This window comes from Rhinatrema bivittatum, chromosome 1, assembly GCF_901001135.1.
Source record: "Rhinatrema bivittatum chromosome 1, aRhiBiv1.1, whole genome shotgun sequence".
Classification (NCBI taxonomy): domain Eukaryota; kingdom Metazoa; phylum Chordata; class Amphibia; order Gymnophiona; family Rhinatrematidae; genus Rhinatrema; species Rhinatrema bivittatum.
In genome coordinates, this window is record NC_042615.1 from 363857948 (window position 1) to 363877919 (window position 19972).

The 19972-nt window shown below is 44.1% G+C and overlaps 1 protein-coding gene across 4 annotated transcripts in view; it reads left to right on the top strand.

Moving 5' to 3' along the window:
- The window catches only part of CENPC (centromere protein C), a 526811-nt gene that overhangs the window by 446798 nt on the left and 60041 nt on the right, over window positions 1–19972 (top strand). The gene's annotated exons all lie outside the window — the stretch shown is intronic.

Here is a 19972-nt window from a genome sequence, read left to right on the forward strand (position 1 = left end):
CCTGCTCTCTCGCTGGAGCCCCCGTCGACGGGACTATTCCACGCACCTTCCTCTACCGGCCAGAGTTCGGACCCAGCTGCGGTGGTGGTCGCAGTCCAACCACCTGAGCAGGGGGTCGAAGATGTCCTCGCCCACGTGGACCTTGCTCACCACGGATGCCAGCCTGAGCGGCTGGGGAGCACATTGCGAAGAACTCACCGCGCAAGGGCGATGGAACAAGGAGGAGTCCACGTGGAACATCAATCGCCTGGAGGCCCGGGCAGTCCGCTTGGCATGCCTTCGATTCGCTCACAGACTACGGCACAGAGCTGTCAGAGTGATGTCCGACAACGCCACCACTGTGGCCTACATCAACCGGCAGGGCGGAACCAGAAGCCAACAAGTATCTCTGGAGATCGCCTCACTGATGGTTTGGGCAGAGGTGAATCTGCAAGACATCTCCGCCGTCCACATTGCCGGGAAGGACAATACCACAGCAGACTTCCTCAGCAGAGAAAGCCTGAATCTAGGAGAGTGACAGCTGTCCCCCACAGCTTTCCAGATGATTGTCGATCATTGGGGGATTCCGGCCATGGATTTACTGGCGGACAAGTCCAATGCTCAAGTCCCCAGCTACTTCAGCCGCAGGCGCGACCCGTTCTCACACGGCATCGATGCCCTGGTCCAGCCATGGCCTCCAGGGACTCTACTATATGCCTTTCCTCCGTGGCCTCTGCTGGGCACCATCATCCACAAGATTCAGACGCACCGGGGCCTAGTTCTTCTAGTGGCGCCAGACTGGCCAAGAAGACCCTGGTACGCGGACATGAGACGACTACTGGCAGGGGAGCCTCTTCCTCTGCCTCCTCTCCAGGACCTTCTACGTCAAGGCCCCATCCTCCATGAGGACCCAGCTCAATTCTCTCTTACGGTCTGGCCCTTGAGAGGGCTAGACTGAAGAAAAGAGGTTACTCGGGGCCCGTGATTGATACACTCCTCCGAGCTCGCAAGTTTTCCACATCCCTCACCTACGTACGGATCTGAAGAGTGTTTGAAGCATGGTGCGACACGGCACCAATCCACATGCCACCACCATACCTATTGTGTTGGATTTTCTGCAGGATGGGCTTCAGAAGGGTCTCTCCCTCAGCTCCATCAAAGTTCAGGTAGCGGCACTGTCTTACTATGGTCCCAGGAGGGATGGCAAGACCATTGCCAGGCACCCAGATGTCTCTCGTTTCCTGCTGGGTGTCAAGCATATTAATCCGCCACTAAAGTGGCCTGTGCCCTTATGGAACCTTAATCTTGTTTTGGATTTCCTCGCGGGATCCACCTTCCGACCCCTTCGGGGCTTGTCTCTCCGGTCTCTCACCTTGAAGTTGGTGTTCTTGCTGGCGGTGTGTTCCGTACGCCGCATCTCAGAGCTACAAGCACTGTCCTGCCGTGATCCCTTTCTACGAATCACTCCGGAGGCTATCCATCTTCGGACGGTTCCCTCCTTTCTCCCTAAAGTGGTTTCACAGTTTCATCTTAACCAAACTATATCCTTGCCTACCACGGTAGGTTTGAAGAAATCTGAAGAAGACCGTTCATTACGCCATCTTGACATCGGCAGATTGCTGCCCCGGTATCTGGACGTGACACAAGACCTGCGAAAGACTGACCACCTGTTCGTCCTACACAGCGGGAAGAAGCAAGGTGAAGCGGCCTCTCGGCCCACCATTGTCCGCTGGATTAAAGAAGTTGTCAGAGCAGCCTACGTGGAGGCTGGGAAGGCTCCGCCTCTACAGGTTAAGGCTCATTCCACCAGAGCGCAAGCAGCGTCTTGGGCTGAATCCAGGATGCTGTCGCCGACAGAAATCTGTAAAGCAGCGACGTGGTCCTCCCTTCATACCTTTTCCAAGTTCTACCGTCTGGATGTCCAGGCCAGGGAGGACTTGGCTTTTGCAAGGGCGGTACTACATGGTCCTCAGGCAGTCTCCCGCCCCGGCGGGGAGTAAAGCTTTTGTACATCCCATTGGTTCTGAGTCCATCTGGCTACACGCCAGGAAATGTTGAGATTACTTACCTGGTAATCTTCTTTTCCTTAGTGTAGACAGATGGACTCAGCATCCCGCCCAGCTGCCTGTGTACATGAGTTTTCTCCGGTTCCAGGTAAGCCAGGGCATTTGTTTACATAAGAGTGTACACTCTGCCGGTGTCTGCGCTTTCCGGTTGTGAATGCTGGCGGTCTCCAGCCACTGTCAATCGGTCAGGGGAATCCTGTTTTCACTTTTCACTGAGCGTCAGTACACACATCCATAACAGCTTTTGCAAGGAAGATTACTGAATCGCTGCGCTTCCTGTGGGGCTATATACCCCGTGCTGACGTCAGATCCGTCTCCAACTGCTAGCACGCGGATACTATCCCATTGGTTCTGAGTCCATCTGTCTACACTAAGGAAAAGAAGATTACCAGGTAAGTAATCTCAACATTGTTTATTCATTAGTCAAACATATAGTTTTAAGGTGTTTGAAGTACTATATGTGAGGTCTTATTTTTTGTTTTAGCATATTTGGCATCGTTGTACACTATGCTGGCCCAATAAAATCAGCAGTCTTCAGAATTAGACACATACTTTACTCTATCAGTGTAAATTTCAAAATTAAAACTTTTTTTTGAACAGTTCGATACAATTATTTGAACAGCACAAACTATGAGAATTTATGCGAATGTAGTTATGTCACGATTTAAAACTCCAGGGAGGAAGACTCAGAACCAATGTCAGGAAGTATTTCTTCACGGAAAGGGTGGTGGATGCCTGGAACGCCCTTCTGGAGGAAGTGGTGAAGACCAAAACTGTGAAGAATTTCAAAGGGGTGTGGGATAAATACTGTGGATCCATAAAGTCTAGCGGATGTGAATGAAGAAAAGAGGCATGGGGGTGGCTTGCGGGAATGACGGCTACTACCTGGTGATTAATATCCTTATTCAATAAACATACACAAGGTTAATGCGACTCCAACATTGCTCTATGCTTCAACGGCAAGAGAAAATGTGGAAAAAGGGATTTCTATCCACAAAAAAGCAGGGGAGTAGCTTGCTTGTTACGGCGGTTACTACCCCAAACCAAATAAGCCTGATTTCCTAGCGTGTAGCAGATGGACTCAAAACAAATGGGTATAGTGTGCTCATGCTAGCAGTTGGAGACGGATCTGACGTCAGCACGGGTACATATACCCCCACAGGAAGTGCCGCAAATCAGTAATTTCCGTCTCCAAAGCAGTTTGGAGCTACCTCACGCTCGCTGAGCGTGTTTCCAAATTCTAACGACTAAATTCCTAGAAGAAACCTATTGAAGACAAGCCCCGCACTCCTGTGGTGATATCAGGCGGTCCCTCACCCAGTTGAGTTTCCCGAGCTGACTTCCGTGGTCCCTCGGAAGCGAGAGCCTCGGTCCGATGGCCGGTTCGCGGCAGGGACCTAGCCCCCGAGTGAGAAGGGCTTGGGCGCGGCTTGGCCCCCGAGCGAGACGAGTTCGGGCGCGGCCTGGAGGCAGCCTCAGTCCCGGTGTGGCCTTGGCCCCCGAGCGAGACGGGTTCGGGAGCGGCCTAGAGGCAGCGGGCGCACTTCCTTATGTGCGGCGGTGAGGTTACTCTCCCCCCGCAGCCGGGAAGCGCTGAAGACAAGATAAGGCGTATATCTTTACTTGGTCTCCGAGGAAGTGTGAATCAGCTGGGCCTGCCTACGAGGCAGCACAGTTCCATCCTTTTTACCCAAAGTGGTCTCACACTTTCACCTCAGGAAGGTTTGAAGAAGTCGAAGGAAGGTCGAATGCTACGCTGCTTCTGACTGCTTCGTACTGCTTCTGACATTGCCAGATACCTGGCAATGTCAGAAGCAGTACGAAAGACGGACCACCTGCTCGTCCTGCACAGCGGGAAGAAGCAAGGGGAAGCGGCCTCACGGCCAACCATCGCCCGCTGGATTAAAGAAGTGATCAAGGCAGCCTACATAGAGGCGGGAAAACCACCGCCTCTACAGGTCAAGGCTCATTCTACCAGAGCACAATCGGCCTCTTGGGCAGAAGCTAAGCTGCTGTCGCCTGCAGAGATATGTAAAGCGGCGTCGTGGTCCTCCCTCCATACCTTCTCCAGATTCTACCGTCTGGACGTCCAGGCCAGGGAAGACACAGCATTTGCGAGGGCGATCCTAAACGGCCCTCGGGCAGCCTCCCGCCCAGTCCGGGAGTAGCTTTTGTACATCCCATTTGTTTTGAGTCCATCTGCTACACACTAGGAAATGTTGAGATTACTTACCTGATAATCTCCTTGTCCTTAGGGTATGCAGATGGACTCAGCATCCCGCCCGGCTGCCGGTATACATGGGGATTCACCGACTCACGGTACGCCATGTTTCCTTATACAGGGCATCCACCCTGCTGGGTGTCGACGCCTTCCGGCTGAGTACACTGGCGGTCTCCAGCTACCATCAATTGGTATGGGTAATCCTGTTGATTAATCGATCGGTCAGTCACACATATATCCATAAAAGCTTTTGCAAGGAAGATTACTGATTTGCGGCACTTCCTGTGGGGGTATATGTACCCGTGCTGACGTCAGATCCGTCTCCAACTGCACGAGCACACTATACCCATTTGTTTTGAGTCCATCTGCATACACTAAGGAAAAGGAGATTATCAGGTAAGTAATCTCAACATTCCTCACTTTCAATGCATATCCAGCATAGCTCTCTGCTTCAATGGCAGGGGGGAATGAAGAAAAGATGATTTATATTCAGACAACTACCAACAAGGACTGAATTACGTAGTCTGGGTAAAACAAATAAGCATGGGTGTAGCTTGCTTGTTACGGCGGTTACTACCCCGAATCAAGCCTGATACTTCACTTGGAATACATATCCAGTGCAGCTCACTGCTTCAACGGCAGGGGAATGAAGAAAAGAGGATTTATATTCAAACAACCAACAAGGACTGAATTGCACAGGCTGGGTAAACAAGTGTGGGAGTAGCTTGCTGCTTATGGCGGTTACTACCCCAAACCAGTTAACTAGATACTTCACTTAGATGCAGCTCCAGCACTGCTATTTACATCGATGGCGGGGGTGGAAGGGTAATAGAACCAAAATGTTTCTTAAAAGGGACAAGAGTAACATAAGTATGAGAAAATAATTGTGAAAGCTTACTGGGCAGACGGGATGGACCGTTTGGTCGTCTTCTGCCTTCATTTCTATGTTTCATCCTAACATTTTTTCATGTGCTGATTATTTCAGTTTTCACTGTGTTTGTCAACATTTACATTCCGCCTGAAGAAGCCACGTGGCGAAATGAGGATCCTTGTTGGGGATCTTCATAGTAAAAATTCAGCACTGTATACAGCATTGGTTTGAGTGTATTTGTGACTACTATATGGTCATATGTTGATGGTACATGTTGAATATTGATAGCAATGTATTTTGTACAGTTTAGAGATTTTCTTAGATACTTTTTTCAATATTTTTATGATAGGATTTGTTAACAATTGTTTGGTGTTTTATGGTCAATATAATGTGTGAAGTGTGAATTTGATGGCATGTTAAGGTGAATATAGTGTGTGTGTGTAGTATGATTTTTATAAAAATCACTATGTTTACATATATGGTATGTCACAGTTTTTTTAAATGTATGTATTTAAAATATGTAAAGTATACTAAACATTGAACAGATATACATTTTATGTATATTTTAATATTTGTAATTAAATAATTCTAATAAAGTATTGATGCAATTGATTCATTATCTTTAAGATAGTGCACCAGTGCTGTTTTTCTTTACTTGAATCACCTAAATATCATATATATATATATATATATAAGCAACATTAATTAGTGCTGCATGTATTTTCAAACATCCTTCAATTTGGAGCAGATCTCAGCCCCCACCGGATTTATAAAGACTTTGTATCACAAACATCTCTACATAAAACATTTTGGGGCTTTTACCCTTTTTAACATCTGGTGCTAGCCAATCCTTTTCTATATTGTATTTTATATAATTGTGAAAAAATTAATAGATTTTTTTTATTTTTGTGCCAGTCCCTAAGGTGTTCCTGTTCTATATTTACTATATAGAGAGAGAGAATGAGAGAGATTTTTTGAGTGTTGGTACATGAGTTGTAGAGAGTTTTATAAGGGTTGTTTAACTGTATTGAAATATGGGGCACTGTGGTGGTGATACTTTCTCTTGAGGAAGCCAGTATTGTGGGAAATCAAGGGACGTTTGTCGAGGAAGCAAGTTTGTTCTGCAAATTGATTTAAACTTCTACACGTGCATAAGAGGCTGGATTTGCGATAAAAAGTGGGGTAACTTTTCTCTGAGTTCAAGAAACAGCTAGTAATGGACTAATTTTTACCATCACATGTAGGAAAAACAAGAACTTCTAGTTGGATATGGACTTGTTGATATTCAAGTACATATGATATTAGGATCATAACTCAGCATTGCTAACACTGCTTTATAAAGTCTGTATTGGGGAGCCGTGTAGATATTTATAAGAGAAAGTGTTTTTAAGGATTTGAATGATTTATGTATAGGTTTTTACTTACACATATTGTACTATTTTTATTATAGAAAGTTTTTGATAGTAAAATAAACACATCTCTCCAAAATGCATTATAAGTGTTCACAATTGTGTTTTTACTTTGATAGTATATGTGAAACAATTTAGACTTTAAAACTTGTTTTACATAGAAACAAAGAAATGACGGCAGAAGAAGACCAAACGGCCCATCCAGTTGGCCAGCAAGCTTTCACACTTAATTTTCTGATACTTATCTGTTACTCTAACCGCTGAGGTCAGGGTCCTTATTGGTAACTTTTTGGTTCTAATTTCTTTCCACCCCCACCATTGATGTAGAGAGCAGTGCTGGAGCTGCATCAAAGTGAAGTAACAAGCCTAATTGGTATGGGTAGTAACTGCCGCAACAAGCAAGCTACTCCCATGCTTATTTGTTTACCCAGACTATGCTTTTCAGTCCTTGTTGGTAGTTGACTGTAAATCCTCTTTTCTTCATTCCCCCTGCCATTGAAGCAGAGCGCTATACTGGATATGCATTGAAAGTGAAGTATCAGGCTTATTTGGTTTGGGGTAGTAACTGCCGCAACAAGCAAGCTACTCCCACGCTTTTTTGTGAATGCCAATGCTTTTTCCCGCATTTCCTCTGGAAATATTGGAGTCGCATTAACCGTGTGTATGTTTATTGAATAAGGATATTAATCACCAGGTAATAGCAGACATTCCCGCAAGCCACTCCCATGCCTCTGTTGGTATGGTGTCTCATCAGCCATATGTGGTTTAATACTCTCATGACAATAGTAAGCAGCACCTGGCTTCAGTTTTTGATGAGATTCAAAATACATCTGTCTGTGGAGGGTAGTTTTCTGCTATTCCTTGACTGTAGCAAAAAAGCCATTAAAGACCGTTGAGTTCTCAAAGTTAGTATGATTACAGTTCACATGTCCTCAGTCTTCCACAACATTGTTGTTTGTGTGATGTGGGGAGTAGTCTCAGGGTGTCTGTGGGGCTGATTTCTACTGTTAGTGAGTAATTTCAAGTTATGGGTCTTAAGATTTTAAGGAGGTGGAGTGCCCTCGATACACAAGTGGGTTTTCTGTTACCAGAATTTTCCCTGCACATAAGTCTTAAATCTCTCAAAATAAGGCAAAGGGGTTCTTATCTCTTGCCAGTGATTAATCCTTGGTGGTGTCAGTTTAACATCAGTCTGTCGATAAGCAAGGCTCTATGCAGAAGACTCAATTCTAATGTTTTCAGGTTCATTATGTCTTAATCGTATGGGGGTGTCCTGTTTTTTTGGGTTTGTTTTTTTTTTTTAACTGAAAACAAAACTTGGACTTTCATCTCCTTGTAGCAACTCTTGTAATGTCCTATATCTGTTCCCAAAACCCTTTGCACCATTCCAGACCTTATTAATGACTTCAAAATAAACCAGAATTCAATTCCCCACATGTTTTATTCATTAACAGCTAACACTCAAGCATAACAGTAACAGTTTGAAACAAATAAGTAGCAAGGCTTAAGATAGCTCAACCTCTTGGCGTCTAAGCAGATTCAAGCATAAGGAAAAACGTACGCATATCATCCTGCTAATCCTGTACTGGTGAACATAGACTAAAATGATTCCATGCCAGAGTTTCCAAATGATTAACTAGAGTCTAGGGTTCAAATTTATATAGTTTACAGCACAAAGTACATTTCCAACTTAAATGTTCAGGGTTTTCTAAACAGCAGTTTCCCCCAAAAGCATACAAGGACACAGCTGATCAAGCCTGACTCCAGAGTACTGAACTTTTACTGCATGGCTTCAGCATTCCAAATGTTAGGAGTTTCAAAGGACAAATTAACATACATGCAAACTGCTCCGACAGTTAAGGCAACTTCTGCTTCATGTGTCTGAATGTAGCTCAGCCTTTCTGCTGCCTGTAATATTGTTTGTCTCTTACTATACTGTAGTCAAAAATTTTAAACTTAAAGCAAAAACTCCTTTCCTTAAAATTGCTACTGGTGTTCCCTGGCATTCCCTATGGCTTGAATATGCCCTTTTTTTTCTCTCCCTGTTTTGGTCTTTTTCTTTTTTCTTATTTTTTTCTTAGATCTCGCCCTCTCTGGGTTCCTCATGGGTTGTGCTCTCAGAGCTAGCATTATTCAGTGGTTTCTATTGCATTGATTCAAAGTGTAACTGTGCTGCTTCCTAAACAAGTTATCTAAATCCCCAAGGAAATAGCCACAATCTCCCTGCTGTTTTCTAGGCAAGAGACTTAGCTTAGAAATGGGAATGTCCACCTGGTTCTGTCTTGTCAGCAATGCACTCCATAGCCCATGTGTAGTTCTCTTTCTCCTCTGTCTCCCTTGCTGTTCCCCCCCTGGTTTCTTTTATGAGAAGCCTATCTGTGAGCTGAGGGAGCCTCCCTCTGACTCAGCCCTTCTCTGCACCACCTTTCTCAAACTAGGTGTCGGGAATTGTAGTCTTACTGGAATTGCCATCTTGACGCTAGCTTCAAACTGTTCTAGTTTTATGCTTAAAAGGCTCTCTCATATGCGGAGACCACTATCAACACACCCAAATCATCACAGTTTGGTCTCCCATTCTGATCACCTTGGACGCCCCAACCATTCTTGAGAGGAAGTTGTTTCTTTGCCAACGAGCATTAGAGTTTGTTCCTCCCAAAGATGAAAATAGTTGAGTAATTTGATAACAGTGATATATTTTTCCTCTCTATTTCATGTTATTTGACTGACTTAAATTTGAACAGGAAAAATATTTTTTTTTCTAAAGCAGTCAACGGTTTTAGCAGCACTATTTCCATAAGCAAACACAAATTAAGAGATTCCATTTCAAAAAACCAAGCAGAAATGAAGACAATACTAACAGCAGTATTTAAACAAGTATGCACAGATTAAGAAATATTTCAAAAATACAGTTTAAGAAAATAAATCAAGTAAAGCAATGTTTTGCTTTTTGAAAATTGTTTGCATCTTGTATGGTTCACAAACATCTACTGCATACCTTTCATTGGCTTAACTTCTCCCACATTATAGACTTCCACTTACATAGGTGTCCCCAAACCTTTCAAGAGAAGGGCCACAAAGGACATTAAAGATCACAAAGAGGGCAATAGGGAGTTCTCATAGTTTGCTGAGATTGGGGGAGAATGGTGTAAAGGTAGGATAGGAGAGAGCCCCCTCTGATTTGTTTGCTGAGAAGGATTTGGTGTTTGTCTGGTGATTTGAGGTAGGGGGCAGAGTTCCCTAGGGTATATGAAGTATGGCATAGTGCCAGTTGGAGTTGGCAACTCTGCCTCACAGCATCCTTGCCCCATGCCTCCCCCTACCCCAATATCTGCCTACCTATGGAAAAAGAGGTTAGGGGAAGGTTGATGTATGGTGGGATGAGTTTGTGTGTTTTGCTCCATTCTCTCCCCCCCCCCCCCCCCCCAACACACTCTTGCTTTCTGTATACTACTTCTACTTTCTTAGCCCTTCCCCCACCCTATCTGTTCCACCTCTTCTCATTTCCCTCTTACAGCATGCTACATTTCTGGTATAAACAAAACAATTCCCACTGGAGACTCAGATCTAGGGAGAGACACTAGGACTTGGTATCTGGGTCATCATAATGATTTCTGCATACTACATCTCCAAAGCCTTAATCTTTTGGTAATGGTACATGCCCTGTCCCCCCACATTTCTGAAGAAATGATGGTATGGTTGGGAGCTCTAGGAACCACCATCCTTATCTGGCTTTCCCAGGCAGTCTATCAGAACCCAGTGCCTGCACCACTATCCACAGTGGCTGAAAACACCTTATGGCTATGCTGCAGCCTCTCTCCCGGTCTTTGGCCCAAATAGTTTCCCTTGCACAAGCTACACTGTAATATAATTGGAATACCTGGCACATGTGACTGCTGAGCCAAAGTTCTAAATTATATCAGCACTAATGCCAACAATGTATTATGCAGTGAGTCAGAGATGGCCCTGAACCAGAATGCCCTGCTCTGATGCTCTGCAAACTGCATTTCCTACTTCAAGCATCTGAGCTGGTGGTCATGGGAGAATGTGCTCTTCCGCCACCACTGCAAGACAGATCAAGCTCTTTGTCATCACTACCACAGGTCAGATCAAGTTGTTATCGCTGAGGGCCAATTAAAATTCAGTCATGGGCCACATCCAGCCATTGGCTATATTTTGGGGGGACCTCTACACTTACAAGTCATTTCTTCTTATTTCTCTGATTTGCACGGCATGTCATATGTAAAGGAATAACATACAAAAATTGAACCAAATGTAAAAGATTATGAAAATTAGTTTTAAACTGCTTTGCTGTTTAAACCACACTGAAGACATTCTGCTCCTGACTCCAATCAAAGTGGACAAGAGTTGCCAGACAGTGGCTTATGTTCTTCTACCAGTAGATAGAGACTGAGGAAAAAAACTCAAAGCTTACTTCACTCATAGGTATCTGGTGCTGCCTTTAATAACATAGTAATGATGGCAGGTAAAGAACAGACGGCCCATCCAGTCTGCCCAGCATTTGCTTATGATAGTAACTGCCGATCCTTGCAGGCTAACCCCATGTGTTGGTTTAAGAGATAGGAACTGCAATTCCGTGCAGGTTATCGCCGTGTGTTCTGTTAAGGGTAATAACTGCCGTTTTGTGCAGGTTACCCTATATAAAATGTTACACCATCTCTTTATGCCTTTAAAGATCCACAGTGTTTGTCTCATGTCCTTTTGAATTCATTAACTGTTCTTGTCTTCACCTCTTTTGGGAGAGCATTCCAGGAATCCACCACCCTCTCTGTGAAGAAAGATTTCCTAATATTGGTTCTGAGTCTTCCCCCCTGAAGTTTCATATCATGACCTCTACTTCTACTGTTTCCTTTCCAGGGGAAAAGATTTGAAGTTTGTGCATCATTAATACCTATCAGATATCTGAAACTCTGTATCATCTCCCCTGCACCTCATCTCTTCTAGGGTACACATATTTAGATCTTCCAACCTCTTCGTGTAGGTCTTCTGAAAGAGACCCCCCACCATTTTTGTCACCTTCCTCTCAATTGTTTCCATCCTGTCTCTATCCTTTTTGAGATATGTCTCTAGAACTGAACACAATACTCCAGGTGAGGCCTCACCAAGGATCTGTACAAGGACATTATTACTTACTTTTTACTGCTAGTTATTCCTCTCTATGCAGCCCAGCATCCTTCTGGCTTTAGATACTCGGCACATTGCTTCGCTGTCTTCAGATCACCAGCCAATCACCTTAAGGTCTTTCTCCTGGTCCATGCACAATAGTCTTTTGCCCTCTCCCTCCCCCCCCCCCCCCCCCAAATCACATACAGCTCTCTTGGATTTCCACACCTCAGGTGCATGACTCTGCATTTCTTGGCACTGAATCACAGCTGCTAAATCTTTGACCAATCTTCAAGTTTTCTTAAATCGCTTTTCATTCTCTCCTTCAGGCAGGTCCACTCTGTTGCAGGTGTTAGTATCATCTGCAAAAAGGCAAACTTTCCTTCTAATCCCTCCGTAATGTCACTCACGAAGATATTGAACAGAACCAGTCCCAAAACAGATACGTGAGGCACTCCACATAGCACCGTTCTCTCATTACAGTGGGTTCCTTTTACAATTACACATTGTTTCGTGTCAGACAACCAGTTACTAATCCACTCCACCACTTTGGTGCCACTCCCAAGCTTCTCATGTTATTCACATGCCTGCTATGCAGGTCTGAATCAAAAGCTTTGCTGAAAGCTAAGTAAATCATATCGAGCACTCTTCCTTGATCTAATTTTCTAGTCACCCATTCAAAAAAAGTCAATCAGATTTCTCTGGCAGAACCTTCCACTGGTGAATCCAAGCTGCCTTGGGTCCAGCAACCCACCAGATTGTTAATAGTTCACTATTTTTTCCTTCAGGAGAGTCTCCATTAATTTTCCCACCACAGAAGTAAGGCTAATCAGCCTGTAGTTTCCAGCCTTTTCCCTGCTACCACTCTTGTGAAGTGGGACCACAATCATTCTTCTTCAATCGCTTTGTACCACTCCCGTTTCCAGGGATGTATTGAACAGGTCTTTCCGTGGATTTGCCAGTTCATTTCTGAGCTCCCTCAGAATCCTTGAATGTACCTCATCCAGCCCCATGGCCTTGTTCATTTCCAGGTTTCCTAGTTCTTCCCATAAATTCTCTTCAATAAACAGGATTGCATCTACTCCATTCCCATCCATGGTCTTGTTAATCAACAATGGTCCTCCTCCAGAATCTTCTTTAGTGAACACTGAACTGAAGTATTTGTTTAATATTTCTGCTATTTCTTCGTCTTTCTCCATATATTGCTCCCCATCACCTTTCAGTTTCAAAAGACCACAATGGACCTCCCTTCTTTCTCTGAAATATCTGTAAAATGTTTTACCTCGCTCAATCCTTTCTTCCGCTTGGCCTTTTGCTTTCCTGATTTCTTTGTCTCCCTCAGTTTCATCAGGTATTCTTCCCTGTATTCCTCTTTTTGGGATCTTTTATTTTTCCTGAATGCTGTTTTTGCCTTTATTTTTTCAGCCACCTTTGAGAAGCAGATCAGTTTTTTTTTCCCTCTTACTTTTGTTTACTTTTCTAACATACAGGTTTTTTTGCCTTTGTAATAACTTCTTTTAATTTGACCCACTGTTGTAACACCTCACCCATTTTCTCCGTCTTCTAGTTCTTCCTCCAGGAGCATCCCCATTTCGACACAGTCCATATTTTTGAAATTCAAAACTCAGGTATTTGTGCAACCTTTACGTATCTTATTTTCAATTTCAAACCATACTGTCTGAGGATCACTGCTGCTAAGATGGGCACCTGTTCGGACATTAGAGGTCTTTAGTATTTCTCTGTCTCGAGAAGTGGTGCTGACTTAGGCTGCTCCTAAGAAGGTTATTGACTCATATGTTAAGTCTGAGGGCTCTTTGGGCAATAGTCCTGTTGAGACTGCTTCTCGTCCCTCATGGGAACTAATTCAGTTGGGGTCTGAGTTCCCACACTGTTGAGTCAAACACCAGGTTGTCCCAGGTGACTTTATTACCTTGGTGAGTCTGGCAGCAGAGGCTACTTGACAGCATACTTTCCTTCTATTCTTGGACAGCAACAGGGGCTGTAAATGTTTGGGAAAAGAGAAAAAAGTTTGCAGCATGGCCTATTTCTCATATGGTGCAGTATTGGATTTGTACTCAGGAGGTTTGAGGTGATTTCCATCTCCTCTCTCTCCCTCCCTCCTTCCCTCCACTTGCTTTTGTTATGTCTGGAGAAAAAAAGGCATGGTGTCAGCAGTGCATTATGCCTAGCTTGTGAGTAGGTAGGCACCAGGCGGATGTGGTTTGCAGAAGGTTTTTACCCTGCCAAAAGTGAAACTGAGTTCCTCAGATTGAGCCCTGGCCATTAAGGTGGCAGGCAGTGCTATATTGTGCATGGAACAGGGCATGGTGAGCACTCCTGTTTTAGTGAGATCTGCAGCCATTTTGCCATCACTTCATGCTAACAATAAATAAGCATGCTACGCTCTTTACCCCTCCATCTTCCCTCTGATAGTCAAAAAGGGAAGTTCTGAGGGTGCTGCACATTTTCGCTCAGGCACGGCAGAGCCTGTGCAGCTCCAGTTCTCTACAGAGTTATTTCTTCAGGCGAGTTCTCAGGCATGTTGGAGCTCCTCTCCTACACTCCCTGCTAGCAGTGTGATGGAGGAAACAGCCTGCAGAAATGGTTCTCTTACCCTGTACATAAATGAAGCGTCCCAGAGGATCCTTTAGAGCCAAATTAGGCTTGTGATGTTGAGGCTTGCTGCAGTCTGTTTAAAAAAAAATATTCCCCAAGTTGGCTCTGCTTGGGCGGGACTGATGAATTCCTTCACAAGCCTATCCAGCCTTTATCCTTGCCTCTGCATGGAAGAATCTTAAGTTATCCTTGGCAGTGTTTGGGATGCTAGAGCAGTCCACTGGCTGGGGCAGTCCTAAAGAATCAGCTGAACAAGAAGAAGAGGATCTATCCAATCCAGCAGACAATGAGGTGGGGGGAGATTGCTGTCTTGTAATGGGGTAATGCCTTAGTGGAAATACTGTTCAGGAAAGAGGAGCTGGTTGCCCTTAATTGCTGGACATGACCACCAGCAGATCTTGGATGAGCAATGAGAGGCAGTAATCTGTAGGGGATTCCATGTTCATGGGTATTTGTAGCCCATCTACCCATCAAGTGGCATTCAAGACAATAGTCCCATCATGCTGGTTCACATGAAACAGGGGTGTAAAATAAACTTAAACTTGAACAATAGTGCGGAAAAAGCATTTCAATATAAGAAAAAAAAAATATAAGAAATATAAGAAAAAGCATTTCAATATAAGATCCCTGATTCCAACTTTAGGTGGCAAAGACCATGAGGGATCTATATTTATTTCCCTGGGAAGAGAAGGATTTGGTGTTAGATCACCTAGGGGAGCTGTCATAGTCTTTTAAAGACCACAGTAAGTAGAGGGAAGCAGAGTATTCAGGGACCCCCACGGTAGACAGATTGAGACTCTGCTTAAACCAGTGGTAATCACTTCCAGCCCTTGAGGGCCACTAACAGCTTGGCTTTTTAGGATATCCCTAATGAATGTACATTACACATTCTGGCTTACACAATCTTTCTTTTATCTATAGTCTCTTTCCCCAGGCAGCCCTGTGCAATGTCTTTGTGATACAAGCCCTCCTGCATTGGGTACAGCATCCCTTAAAGGCCATGGTGAACTTCCCTGCAGGTAACAGTGTGCAAATGGGGAGAAGTTTTCAGTATCCCTTCATAGTAATCTGGAGCTCCTGGACAGATTCAGGGCTGGTGAGTCTCACATGGTGGAGATAAGTGATGCTAGGAGTGCATTCATTTGGATCCCCCATATAGTTCAGGATGGGGTACAGTGTTTACCTTGTACTTCCTGGGAGCTCCCCCACAGTGCGTCAGCCATTATAATATCAGCCTTTTTGTACAGTTATCCTCTGTAAAAGAGAACTGATTTTTGGGGTAGTGCTGGAAGTTTATAGACCAAAGCTCAGAAGCTGAGTAATAGTGCTTATGGGAAGGCCCCTCCTCCCCCCTAAATACCCGTCCTGGTTGGAGCCATTTCAGATAGTACTATTTATTTCAGTTCTCACAGAAAGGGCCATGCAGTATGGCATATCTCTTAAGCAGTTCCCCACATGATTTCTCCTATATCTCTTTCAGGTGTACTATCAGTTATTTCTCAGATATGTCATCCTGAATCTCTACCAGGCTCTCCCCTTGTGGTAGCCATGACCCCGGGACAGCTGAAGTGGGGACAGGAATCTTAGTGAAGAACCAACAAGTCAAGAGCTTAGCTGAGAGTGAAAATCAGCCATCTACTGCTCCAGAAATTCTGGCTTCTTGCTCAGGGGAAGGCTGCCTGGATGGCAACAGTCAATATAACACCATTAGCTAATGTAAACAAGCTGAGAGAATCTAGTAGCCCTCTGGTACACTGGTGAGTGAGTCAGATTGGCAACATGGGGACACAGTCATTGTATATATGAATATTTTGTGCCAACACTTTTGAGACAAATGCAAGGACTGGCAGAAGCAGCCTATTCCCTTCTGGAGGTTAGGTTGGGTGCTTCCATGAGTGGAAGATGAACACGTTTTTTGGCTGAGAAAGGAAAGCAGGAGCCCAGGGTGTTTGGATATCCTGGTAGAGAGCCATGACTTGCATCCAATCTCCTGCTTGTGTTCCACTGTGAGCCCAGACATGCCCTGGACTACATTCTGAATGGTGAGAGCAGGGGTGCTACTTCACTTTTTCCCTTCAGTCAGAAGATTCTTCTCTAGAATATCTCTTCCATTCTGTTTTGCAACCTTGGCTGTTGAATCATGCATGCTACACAGTGAGGATACTTGATATTGGGATTATAGCTTTTGTTGGCGTGAAAGACTTGTTTAGAACCTCTGCAAGATCAATTTTATGGATGAGAATATTTCCCTTCAGGGATCCATTCTTTCAATCTTGTCCATCTGCCAGAGGAGATTGAGATGAAGACATAACTGTTGCAGAAGGCAGACACTGGCTCTGGCTTGCTACAAGGAACTCCATGCCAAAGCCCTCTTTCTACTTTCCCGAATGGGGTACTTTTATCTGGGGAGTTGAATACTCAAGTCATCTGCTATGGGAGAGCTTAGCTTCTAACCTGAGTTTAGGATTGAAGAGGTCTAATCTCTTTTCCTCTCGAGCCTCCTAATGTAGCATCTTCAAGTTGTATTGAAGTCAGTTTCCTTAGTGGTCATTGGTAATTTTAAATAAAAGGGTATTTCTGCACCCAGTCAGTTCCATAAGAATTGGGCTTTTCTTATTTGACAGTTGGGCGATTTAGGCCAAGGCAGTGACAGCCATTCTCAGGTCTCTTGCTGGTCATCTTTTACATGTTAGTTACTTTTGAATTTTGGATATCTTAGGTCTGTTGATGTGTTCTGTTAAAGCATAGTGGTTTCTAAGGCATTGATTTCAGGAAGAATTAAGATGAGCACTTCGGCCCACTTCTTCAAAAGAGTGCAGGTCTAGGCAGAACCTGTGCAGCTCCAGATCTCTCTACAGTTGTTTCTGCAGCTGAGCTCACAAGCATGTTGGAGCTTCTCTCCTGGCAAGCTTTCTTGATGAGGGAGCAAGAGTGCTGATCATAATCAGAATCTGTTTTCAGAGGATAATGGCAGGGCAGGACTCTTGTCTCCATTGCATCACTCTTAGCATCTCAGCATGGGTTTGCAACCCAAGAGAGGCAATGTTTTAGACACAGAATTGCTGAGAGCTATTGTTTCCTCTGTCTCTCCCAGTTTGGATAGAACTTGCATATGCCTCACTAATCTAGACTGATCTGGCATGGATGATAAGGAAGGAGAAAATTTAAACTTCCCTTTAGTCCTGCTAAATCAGTTCAGAACCCACCCAAAGAAGCCAGTAGCGATCAAAGGCTCTCAGTCTTACAAGTTCAGATAGTTAATAGTGTGTATGTTGTCTCTGAATGTAGTTGAAATAATCACAACCTTGGTATAAAAATGATTTTATTCCTGGGTTAATTAACATGGAGTGAAATATTTTTTGGCTGCACAGATTTGGTTGTGGTAATGACTTGGAAACCAAAAAATTGCCTTTGGCTGTTTTAGCTTTGGCATGGTGTACTAAAAGTCGCATCAGACCTCTATAAAGGAAGTAAAGCTTGGAGCTTTTTTTTCTCTATCTTTCTTGCTGGCAGAAGGACATAAGTCACTCATCTGCACTGGTCTGGCAGGACTAAAGGAAAGGAAGAGGGATGTTTACATTTTACCTTGTGGTGTGCTGTAAGTTTCATAACATATATCTGTCAACACCTGCCTTGACTGGAGAAAAAGCATGGAGGCTATGGTGTAGTAACATAGTAATGATGGCAGAAAAAGACCAAAATGGTCCATCTAGTCTGCCCAGCAAGCTTCCCAAGGTAAATCTGCAAAAGAAGATTGCAACTTTAGCCGCTGCGGCAGCATCTTGGAACAATCAGATTGAATCAGTATTTCATCTGCATCCTAAAAGGTAGATGTCTAGTTTCCTTGATTGGATTTGGCATCCTTAACTATCTTTTGTGTGCGCAAAATGCTGTGTGTGTTGCAATTGTGTAAATTGTAGATGACTTTGCTGATTGTTTGTTTCAGGTCATGATCTGTTGAACACTGATCATTGTTCTGTTCCCCGACCAGTGGCGTATCTAAAGTATTTGGCATCCCGGAGTGGATGCTTCCTTTGGCACCCTCCCCCCAATTCACTTCTCTGTCCCTCCTACCCCCCCCCCCCCCTCCATTCACTTCTCTGTCCCTCCTCCTCACCTCACTTTTCCGTCCCTTCTCCCCCCCGCCCAGTGATCTCCGGTTCCCCTTTCCCTCACACAGGTTCTCTCTCTTGCACACTTTCTCACACCCCTGCATGCAGGCTCCCTCCATTTCTCTTTCTCTTACATACACACCCCTGCACACAGCGCCCTGTCTCACCCACAAACATGCACCCTCACTCCCATACACACACACTCTAACACATACATAGACACAAACATACTCTATCTTACTTCCTACACCGCTTCCCATCAGAAGCACAGCAGCAGTTTCCTCCTTCAGCCCCTGCGACAGATGGGGACTCTTAATTTTTCTTGAGGCGGATTCGGCTCTACTTCCTTTATCTGTGATGGGGGGTAGTGCTGTTGCTGTTTCTTCTGCTTCGGGCTGTGACTGCATGACCTTTCCTTCTTCCCGCCTGTGCAGACCTACCACTTCCGGCTCCAGACCTATAGCGCTCTAGGTGACCGCCCAGTGCTCCCACTACTTGCGGCACGTGGAGCCCATCCTCTTCTAGCGCAAGCAGGATGAGTTCCATGTGCTGCCACCAACCTGCTGTCAGCCGGGGCGGGCCATTGTCCCCGACTCTTACGTTAGATTGTTCGATGTAGTGAATGTCTAAAAGTGAGAGCATCTTGTTTTTGGAGGAATGAAGTGGAGAGCATTTAAAAGCAGATGTATTTTTCCTCTTAGATGTTCAGACAGCTGGTTAGGAAGCAGAGGAGAGTTTATTTTCATTTTTTAGGTTGCACCCTTTTGTGGCTTCCCCAACATCTGTTCGTTTTTTTTTTTTTGTTTTTTTTTACTTTTGATTATGGAAGTATTTTTTCTTCTACAGGAATGAAAGATTTCTATTTTTCCCCATTGAGTCCTATGGAGTTGGGCCGCACAAGTGCATTGGAACATGTTGAAATAAGTGACCTTATTGAAGTGTGGGCAAGGGCAGGCGGTGTTGTGGTGTTTCATTTATTTATTTTTTTTACACTTGCCGTTAGTATGAGTTGATACATCAGTTGGAATACATTAAGTCGCTGCTTCTGTCCAGCTCGAGATGGTAACATCAGGGATGTCTTGAAAAAGAGATAATGAAGCTGATAATGTATTATGTAATGTTTATCTTCTTTTTGCTTGGATATGCAGGATTTCTAAATCATGTCAGAAAAATTTGCGATGTAATGATTTGCCAAGTTTGTCAAATATTGTTCTTCTGGAAATTTTTCTGACATAAAATTGGTTTATTGACTCCTTTGTTTAACAATGATAAATACCTTGTAATGTCCCAAATGCATTGGATCACATAAATATAATTTGCCATTTCTTTTTAAGTAAAATTAGTGATATTTCAGTTTGCAAATGTAATTTAATAATAGCTGTGAGCCAATCCAACTAAGAAAAAGCAAGACAAATCTAGGGCTCCTTAAAGCAATTTGTGGGGTATGAAATATTCTATAAAAGTCAAAGTGCTATGCAAGATGAAGTATGTTTGAAATGTCTAGGTTAACTTGTTTTAGTTTACCATAGATGCTAAATATGCTATTGTTTTGAAATGTTGCTGCCTAAGGTAGTTTC